Below are 10,172 nucleotides of genomic sequence, written 5' to 3'. Positions count from 1 at the left end.
AATTATTTCCGCGAAAAACTACTTCATTGCGTTCATCAGAAGCGGAGTTATTGGCAATCAAACACGGCCTCCGCTGTGCTCCCATTCCTTCTTCAATACCTTGCACTGCGAAGGCTACGGTTGAGTGGGGCGTGGCCACAACGCTCCGCCTTCGAAATGTTACCGAGGCGCGCAGTTCCAATTTCATTTGGGATGTTAACATAGACGCCACGATTACCGATTTTGGCGCCAACGACGCGCTAAGTTTAAGCCAAACGCGGTTGTCCTCAGCGAACCCCAGTGAGCTTAGCCAGTGGACTCGTGGCGGCACCTAACGGAGGCCCCGCTCTAGCCGACCGCAGCGAACAATAGCAGCCGCTTATAGGAATGTGCTTTATTACGAAATAAAGCACCAAGAAAATAGTGAGGATCATGGCTTTTGTTGAAACCAGAACGTTTCAGAGAAAGCTGACTTCACGCACCGCTTGTGAGTGAGCTTCATTCACCCCGAACGACAGCAAAACATGGCTGAGATATTCAGAGCAGCGTATGCTACCCGAGGACTATGTTATTTAACCAAGCCCGCGAGGTGGTACAGGGCCCCTTTATGGCAATGCAAAATATTTTACATGACAGCGAGCACAAAGCTTCATCTTCGCTGAGCGAAGGCACTGTTAAAATTTGTACAAACTCTGACCTTGAGATACGCAGAAATATATCTGACGCGAGGGTTTGAGAGCAATAGCAACTATCGTTTATTTGACGCAGTTATCGTGTTCTGCATCATACGTATCATTATAATACCTCGTCACCAGAAGCAAGGAAAAAAGAAGCTTCATTTCTTACCATCAATGATTCCAAATAAGCATTTTATGGTGAGCCTGCTCATGGTGTGGAACAGTCGAAGCACATCTTATGCTCTCAATAAGGGTCTTAAAATGTTTAGTGTTTACCGGAAAATTGGACCCGCCATAACGCGCCGCGTCGAATGCTCGGCAACAATGATAAACAAATTTTTGTATAAATAAATTTCGAAGGTCACTGACTGAGGCCATCTGACGCAATTATTCGATGAACCATAACAATCGATTAATAATGAGATGAAAAAAGAAATTATTACAGCTTTCCTTGCACTTGACGGCAAGCTTAGCTCAACACTAACTACAGCCACAGCACGGAGTACAAGGCCGCACGACATTTACGCAGCGTTATACGAAACGTGCCAAACAAATCGCTGCTCGTATCGCAAATATTTGCCTCAACGCCATTCAACGTTTATTCTTACTTTCGCACTCTCAACGAGGCGAGCCTTAGAGAGCCTTTCCTTAACAAGGTCAAGGGAAAAGTCCTAAGGAAAAATGGCACTTATATAACCGGTAAATAGCCTGGAGCGTTGCAAGAATGTTTTCCCTCTCCAACAGCGTCCCTATATAAGCAGGAGCGGACGTAACGAAAACATATTTGTCTCGACTGCAGACCACGGCACTTGTGTCAATTAGTCTTGTATCGCCACTTGCCTGCAAGCTCCGAGAACGCCACGATGAAGACAACGGTGCTCGTACTGGCTATCGTTCTTCTCTCAGCAGGTATGTTCCGAGGCGACAAATGTTTTTGAAGCTCTCCTACAGGATGGCAGGATACGTACCTCTAAAGTTATGTTTGTCAATCTAAAATACAGTAATTTGTTAGCTGAAGTCGTCTTCTTTCTAGACATTGGTCTGGAGGCTCTTAAGTAAGCGCCTATAGACGGTGGTCGTTCATGCATGTGTATCAAAATTCCAGTAAAAACAGGAAGAGCACCGACCTTGGATTACAATAAACTGACCTACTGCACGCTTTACGAAAATTAAAGCTTGGTTGAAATTAAACTGAAAATACCGGACGATGTCCGCTGACCACTAGCAGAGTGCGCTGCGGATGGTTTATGTACAGTCGTCGTAATAATAAAATAAGGCCACACCCCACCGCAAAACTTGGCTGAGATGCAGCAAAGACTGAGAGAACGGTCGATAGGTTAAAGATTCGAACTGTGTTTTTGCCGTTTCATTTCACTTTGCCGTTTTCATATGATGTAAGATTCTCTCAGCATTCGTGTCATCGACATTATGGGAAACTTCAATATCAAGTCCTCCCGCAGTGATGCTGACGGAGGGGACACCCGCTGGTAAACCTCCAGGCAGAGGGGCCTCGCGGGGCAAGAAATGTGGGGTAAGTACAACTTTGTGTTTTAAAAGCTTAGTAGCAAAATACCACTGATTGTAAGGGCGACTTACAAGAAAAAGGCGATGAAGGCTATTTTTCTTTTACCTGTATGTGAGCGGAAATCTTTTAGTTTTGGTATGAAAAGTCCTCTGGAAAGCACAAGTTGTCGTCTGAAGCCAGAATGGAAGTTTAGCAGACGAACGATATCTGCGGACTGATTTACTGTGTACGCCAGAGGCCCTAGAGGGATAATACATTATCACGGTCAAGAAAACAAAGCACAAGAGCTGTGCTTCTGTGAACGAAAGTAAACATGTTCTTCAAAGCACGAGGTTGCTCGCTCAGGAAAAAGCAGTAAAAAATTTCTTTCATTTGCAATCTTCGAATATGTGTGAATAGTTTTACAGCAAGGAACTAGTCGTTGAGAAGTTCTGATGCTGAAGGTTATTGTAGTGCGCTTGCTCGCCTTCAAGAAGCTCCTAATCTGGCAGACTACTTAAGAATAATTGCGGTCTAATTTTAAAAACGTGTGTAGCGTCTTGTTACTGGGGGTTCTTTTAGCACACTATAACAGAAATCGACGAATAAGCGATATCGATGTGGTGCCAACGCATAGCAATGGTACGGATTAGGACAGCAGCAGGGCGTAGTGAAGTAGCTTTGATTCCGAAGCAACGAACAAAGCTTCCACCATGAAAAAAAATTACTAAAGATTATGGAGATGCAACGCGCATCATGGGGTTGCACATGTAAAGCATAGCTTCAGTCAAGTTAAACTGTGCGAATATATCCTACACAGCAGGCGATGATGCATACTATGATTTTTAATATAATCCAATGTACCATGCAACCAAATGAATTGTGTACCCACATGAAAGGTTACACATTTAGTTTCTTGCAATTTTTATGTTGAAACACTAAACCGCGCACAAGCTATGCCGAAATTCACGCTCACATTTAGAAGGATGGACCGTAAGAAGACTACGCAGCCAGGCCATGAGGAATAAGGTCATGTAAGCTGTTTGTCAAGGTAAAAATGACAATGACAAGTGTAGTAGTAATTGAAGATTTTCTACCGTTCTTTTGAAACTGTGGGAAGCATGGAATACCCAGTGGGAAGCACGGAATTCTTTGACTACACAAATAAAACAAATGAAAGAACCGTGTAGACAAAGGCCATATTTCATTAAGAAGTTTTTGTGCTCTACAGGGACCTATAAGTTGCGTACATATGTTTACGTTTTATGTAGTAACTTATTTGTTATTACGCAGAATAGAGGCACACTGACTGGCACTACTCCGTTTGTCAGCATTCAGGGCGTATGGAAAGCCTTTTTCTGATACTTGGATACTGCACGCATTTAATGTTGGTAGATATCCATAAATATACACCACCACAATACTGACAGACCTGGCAGTACACAGCAGAAGTAGCGACACTAAACCCCAAAGGTTGCGCAACGACAGGCTTTGAAATAAGATACACTCAGGGACCACTGAACGGCGTTGAACCGGACATTAATGTTTTGGCATTCAGAACTCATAACAAATGCTTAGGTGTCGCATTATTTTTTCAAGGATTTAGTTACCACTCAGCTCCATTGTTTCGAAAAAAGCACTGCAAAAACGAGGTAAAACTAGACGGAGAAAGGCTGCGTGTGCACACACACACACACAAAAAAGGGGGCGCACGCCCCCATATATGCTGTGGCCGTGTCGAGTGCATTACTGTACCAGGCTTCTGAATTGATGGCACGGCGCAAGATTTTGTTTCTTTCATCCTATAGCGAATGAAGCGTATCACGAGACTTTTGACACGGCCGAAAAAAAAAAAGAAGTTGTCGACTCGGTGCGTTATTGCATGCAGTGCTCTAGCGGCATTGCATCAAAATGTGGTATTAGGTGAAACGTCACGGATATCAGAAATGTTATGTTGTCTGGCATGGCGCAAACCAAAGGCGATTAGAATGCACGCAAAAAAATGGAAATGATAAACTTTGTGTAACAAAGTGTTAGATCATTGATTTGCATGGCATTTTCTAGTTTTGCACTTTAAGATTCTCCGCTCTTAGGTAAAGAAAAAAATAAAAGCAAGAAAGAACACAGAGAGAAGCTGTTTGAGGAGGGCGCTATGAACGATTCATCACAATGATACCTTAAAGGTACCACAAAACTGACCACATAGACGTCGAAGCATGGCCTTCTACATTTCAATGCGTGCCGCTGACCACCATCGATAGGTTTCTGAACGTTCTGTAAAATCTTGAAGCTTTGCTAAAGGAACGGTTAATATTAGCGGGTAATTAAACATATAAATACATAGTTATATGCTTCAGTCATAGAATGTATCGCAGTCTTATCCAGTGTAGAAACTGACGCCTCATTAATATTGTATACACGTGAATGTGTGCATTTGATAGTTTCGGATGGGCATCGTTCTCGAAGAGCCAGGACATCTTGAAGGCATCCCTTGTCAGCAACATTCCTTCCGTTGCACTGGTTAATGCTCCACTAAAATGGCATGTGAAGCGCTGTGCTTTAACTATTACGTAAACATGTTTTATTGGCCCATGGGGACAATTCATGGGTTGAACTATTTTGTCAAGCGTAATAAGTACATGGCTGGCCACTAAACATAGAGAGCCATGACAAAGTAATAGGTGAATATGTGCGTCTGATGTGTTCTTGCTTGCTTCCTTGTCACACTCTAGGTCATAAACTTTATTAACATACGGGATACGGTTAAAAAAAGGAAATACAGGCGAATAAATAAACAAATAAATAAATAAATTTGTGTCTTGCTCGCAGAACTACTACTGCAAAGCAGACGAGACCTGCGAGCCATCGTTTGTGGGGCCTGCATGTGAGTACTTTACTTCGTCCAGTCGCCTTGCTTGTTCATCTTAGAAGCGTGAGTGTTATATGACATTCTTAGGCCACATTTAGCAGGGCCGGCATGATTAAACCCCACACTCGTTAAATATAAATACTCGTGCGGGAAAATTGTCGAAAAGCTGCTGTAAAGCAAAATCTCCCGGTATTTAGATATCCTAGTTATCCTACTTGCAAAGCGAACCCCTTGAACGGATTAGTATTTGAGCGTTAGCGCCCTTCAAGAGGTTTGGGATTTTTAATGTGGCTATATCCGCAAGCCGTCCCAGATGGAACAACCAAAAAATTGAACTAAATCAAAAGCATCGGCGTGCGATGGCAAGCGTATATTGACACTACTGTGTATATCGCAGAGTAGCTGCATTGCCACCTGTGAGAACCTCAGACTCCTTTATCTTTCTCATTATAATTTATTTCGGAGTGAAGGAAACGGGCCTGTTCGCATGACCCACTGCACCGCAATATAAGACTACGTACAAACAAACGAAATTAGGAATAAATTACTTCAAGCATCAGCTGAAATTGCTGTCTCGATAGCGATACTGTTACGAAACGATATTTCACCGTGGTGTCTTTGTAGTGATAGCTACAGTTTATCTTTTCCGAACGTCCTAGTTGTGAAGACTGGTGTTATTTTGCCTATTTTAATGCGATAGCGTTAAGGGCCCCGTGTCCCAGAAAATACGACGCGGGCGCGCCTGCGTCGTTGGCCGAAATAATCATCCCAAAGCACCTCGACCGCGCAGGCCCTCCGCGTGCCGCAAGGCATTAGTGAACAAAATGAAATTTCTCAAATTAACATCCTTAAAAAGATCGTCAATTACCACTTAACCACAACCTACAGACGTGAGAACGTCGGATAATAATTTGAATGTACGAGAACACATAATTCTCTTACGCCGAAACTCCTCAAACACCAACCCCATTTCGAGAATTTCTACAATTCATACAGCGGCACGCCATGGTTTCTTCCTAGGAAAGACACCATCCAGAGGGCGCTCGCCTCCTCGGCAGCCGCACACGGAGGCAGACAAAAAAGCTGCAGTTGCCGGGAAGAATGATAAGCAGCTAGGGATCGTTAAGTGCTATCACGTTTCACTCTTAAAGGCGAAGCTTACGCGTCCTCCAAATTCTTATTCATCATTCTACAAGTGGCTGCCAACTCCGAAAAAATTATGTCTAGTTGATGTGAACAAGAATATAACTGCTCTATATGACGCAAGGAAAATTGAGATTTCACTACTTTTTCAATTGTGTATAATTCTTCAGAAAAATCACACTGCCTTGGCATGCATGCCCAGCTCAAGGCGGAGATATTTAACATGATAACAGATTGTTATTATTATTAACCTAAAAGTAACTGTTTTACAACAACTACGATCTGTAATGCGAGTACACGGAGTGCCCATAATTAGTTCTGCTAAAACAACAAATGTCTATATTTGAGTATCATCATGAGTTTCATTCGGAATCCGTAAGTATTCAATGGTTAAAATAAAGTCGCTTACTAAGGTTGCGAGAGCTTGGGTGGCTATAATACGGAAATAAATCAAAACGATCATCATCTAATGATGTCAAGATGCGCCGAACAGAAGCGTTTTTAAGTTTGTATTCCACAAAAAAATAATTATATCGAGAAACCTGAAAGTAAACTGGCAACATTTGCCAGGAGCAGCACTACACTTGCCGGCTGCCTGGTCCTAGAATGCTCGTCTTGAAACTTCAGTCGCGGGCTAATGTTTAGAGCATAATTAGAATGTCCTTGCACAGGTACGTAAGAAGCTATAGTCAAAATTTCATCAGCCCGCAAAAAGCATGCGTGTACCATCTGAAGTGTTTGGGTTAATTTAAATGTATTGTAAATATTATAGCTTTAATTGCTTGGCGACGAGATAGCTTTTTGTTTTCAAGTGTCTAGTGTGTGTTTATTTGATAAATTGTCTCTTAGGTCCCCAGTCTTTAATTCTATGACTATTTTAACGGTTCCGCACAATGTGCTGTGTATTCCTCTGCTGTATATTAGAGCGTTTTCTCCCAGCGCTTGTTGACTTTCAACTGTATACTCTGTCGCACATTATAGCAAATGTGTCAATGCTATAACTAATCATCACATCTATTTAAACACACTGAATATAAAAATTTGATGACTCTGTTGCTGTGCTTCTTATACGTTACTGGTACTTTATTGTCACATAATGCAAACAGACAATGACAACAAGGAAAACAAACGGACAATTACTTCATTAAATAACAGAAACTTATAAATTCTAAATAAATGAAAATGAAAGTGGACAAAAAAGCAACGTGCCCCAGGTGGAATACGAATCCACGAATTCGCATCACGCGTGCGATGCTCATATCAGTTGATCTACGGCGGCGCTGTCTTCCCGGCCACGTTCGTTCGTGCTTATGTATGGGTACTAGAGTTAACGCGGAGAGAATTAGCCAGCAGAATCGCCCACAACCTTGTCAGCGGGTGTGGAATATCACCTCACAAAGCACGTAATGTTTTGCCTCAGAAAGGATGTTCTATGTCAGCCACTAAAGTTGTCAGTGACGGCCTTGGATAACACTCCCAGTGTCAAGTTTATTCTTCCCGTATCGGTAATTTCAATAATTCACTTTATAAGCAAGTGATTCCTCGTATGCTTTCCGTCTTGTCATTGTGTGTTCTTTATGTGGTTGTGACTTATGAAAACAGGGTATCTCGGTTACAATTATTATGGAAAACTGGCTTCCAAGGTTTGGAACGTTTCCAATATTTATAGAGACACCAATATTTCAATACTAACTGTTTAGGAACGTCGGCACACAAGCGTTTCCTTCTAGCATGATTGATAACACAACCTTTATTCAATCTTTGCAGGTACCTCTAAATTTCAATACAAGTGAAAGCCCAATGGATGAACACCAACGAGATCAACCTGCTTGCCTGCTCAATAAAGTCACTTTCGCTCACCAAGTACTGGATCCGAACTTTTTTCAAATAGCGTGATTTTAGATTAAGGTATTAACCCATTCAAATACGTACCCCAGGAGTTTCAAGACTTCCAACAAATCAACTTCATAACACAGCGAAAACAAAGAGTGCACAAAATCATGTAAGAGTGACTTTTGAACAGTGGAGCCGTTTAAACCGGGCGTAATGTGTCAACCGCGAACAGAAAATGTGGGCCCATCCAGGCGCAGTGCAGAAAGGGTCCAAGCGCAATGGCAAATACCCCTGTGAACTGGCGAGGCTGAGCCTGGCTAAGTCTAGATGAGCATGGTGGGGACTACTTAAGCTTAGTCAGTCATCGATAGCCAATCGATAGCCAATATGAATAGCAAGTCGATCAATAATCAATAAATTTCGGAAAATGCTTGGGGTGACTTGTTAGTGCTGAGCCTAGCCCAAATACATGCTCAATACCTTGCGATGCCCAATCGATAGCCAATGAATAGCTAATTTATAATCGATCAATAATTAATAAATTCCGGAAAATGCTGAGGATGACTTGGTACTGCTTAGCCTAGCCCAAAAGCCAGGACTAGGTAGGTGCGCATGAGCTCCGCTGTCTCTTTAGCATTGCGCCTCCAGTGTAAGCTATGCTAATCAAAAAAATTGTTGCGGGTGTGCCAAAGCTAATCGTTAAACGAAAGTGAATACTAATAAATTGTGAAGCTAAACATTTCGACATAATTACCCGTCTGCCTTGGAAAATTGATTAAGACTTAGAGATTCACTCCAAACCAAATAGGGGGATTTATTAGCTCTACGTTTCGGAGCCAATTCGGCTCCTTTTCAGGGGGTATTCTTCGGAGAGGGTGGTGTGCAGCTTTTAAAAGGTATCGGTCATCCCAGCCGACCAGCAACGCCGCCGCTACCCCAACCTTTCGCCTTTTCCGTCTGTCAAGAAAAGGTGCCCTGTCAAGTGTCTCCCCCCCCCCCCCCTTCTGCTTTCTTGCTCCCCCCTCTCCCCCCTCCTTTTTTTTGTGAAGAAGCTTTGTAAAAGCTGAACACCGCACCTCCGAAGAATACCCCCAGAAGAAGAAGCCGAATTGGCTCCGACACGTCGGGCTAATAAATTCCCTTATTCAGTTGATCCAAAATCAAAAAAGATGGCTGACTAATGGAGTAGCACACGAGGAATAAGGATTATAAACAGGGATAAGGTGCCTCAGAAAGGCTGGCCAACGTTTCGATAGGAGGACCTATCTTCGTCAAAGGCGGCCTCGTCATCCTCGGCGGGTTAGTTTTAAAGGGTTAGTGGAGTGACGTCACGTCGATGTCCGCTGTGGCTGTCTGTAAAGGGAGAGACTGAAAAGAAAATGAGCGCCGGCGCTTGACTGGCTAGGCGCGGTTTCTAAGACGAGGGGACAAGAGCGGGAGAGCGAGAAAGTGGCAAAAAAATTTATAAAAAAGAAAAAAAAAGAGAAAAAAAAAAAACCGTCATAGGGGGTTGGGGGAGCGAGAGGCGAGTGAGCGTTCGGGGGAGTCGTGGTCGGCGTGCGTTTGGGGTCCCTGAAGAGCCGGTCAGTGTGCAGGTCACAATACGAGTTGAAAGCATGACTTGAGTAGCGTAGCATCAAGGCATCGGGTAATTTTGTGGTTGACAGGGAGCAGCTTGGTCCGTCAAGGGACGTTAGCCTCACTAGTTCGCCCTAGGCGTCGTCGCGGCGGTATACCGAATTGGCGAGACCTTGTGTGGTCAAGGCGCCGAAAAAGGTATCCTGGCGTCTGGGATTTTGGACTGTCTCGGTGTGGATCTCGTGTGGAGAAAAAAAAAGAAAAAAAAGACGCGCGTTTGAGGAGGGTGACAGTGTAGAAAAAATATAATTAGAAATTTAAACATGGGGGGGGGGGGGGGGGGGGAGACAGTGTGCCTGGAAAAGCGCTCGTATGGTTGATCAATGCGTAAAAGCATGGAGGACGATAATCAATTGAGTGGTAGGGGAGATGCAGGGAAGAACTGGAAATGGAAGAATAGGTGAGGTTGAGCATCGAGATTAGCTGGAGGTTTAACTTGTTTTGCGCCTTTGTTAATGGTATAACAATTTAAGGTTTATGTTACTGCTTTTAGCGATTCTAAGTTGCGACGCGATAAATTCATCCCCGT

At 43.3% G+C, this 10,172-nt stretch overlaps 1 long non-coding RNA gene across 1 annotated transcript; it reads left to right on the top strand.

The window, feature by feature from the left end:
• Positions 1 to 1,406: 1,406 nt before the first annotated feature.
• Positions 1,407 to 8,035, top strand: LOC119461397 (uncharacterized). Its single transcript, XR_005193975.2, has 4 exons — positions 1,407 to 1,565; positions 2,117 to 2,187; positions 4,990 to 5,044; positions 7,940 to 8,035. It is a non-coding gene; the product is annotated as an uncharacterized LOC119461397 (long non-coding RNA).
• The last annotated feature ends 2,137 nt before the right edge of the window (positions 8,036 to 10,172 follow it).

This window comes from Dermacentor silvarum, chromosome 8, assembly GCF_013339745.2.
Source record: "Dermacentor silvarum isolate Dsil-2018 chromosome 8, BIME_Dsil_1.4, whole genome shotgun sequence".
Taxonomy (NCBI): domain Eukaryota; kingdom Metazoa; phylum Arthropoda; class Arachnida; order Ixodida; family Ixodidae; genus Dermacentor; species Dermacentor silvarum.
Note: the sequence above shows the minus strand (reverse complement) of the source record. Positions and strands in the feature narration are given on the sequence as shown.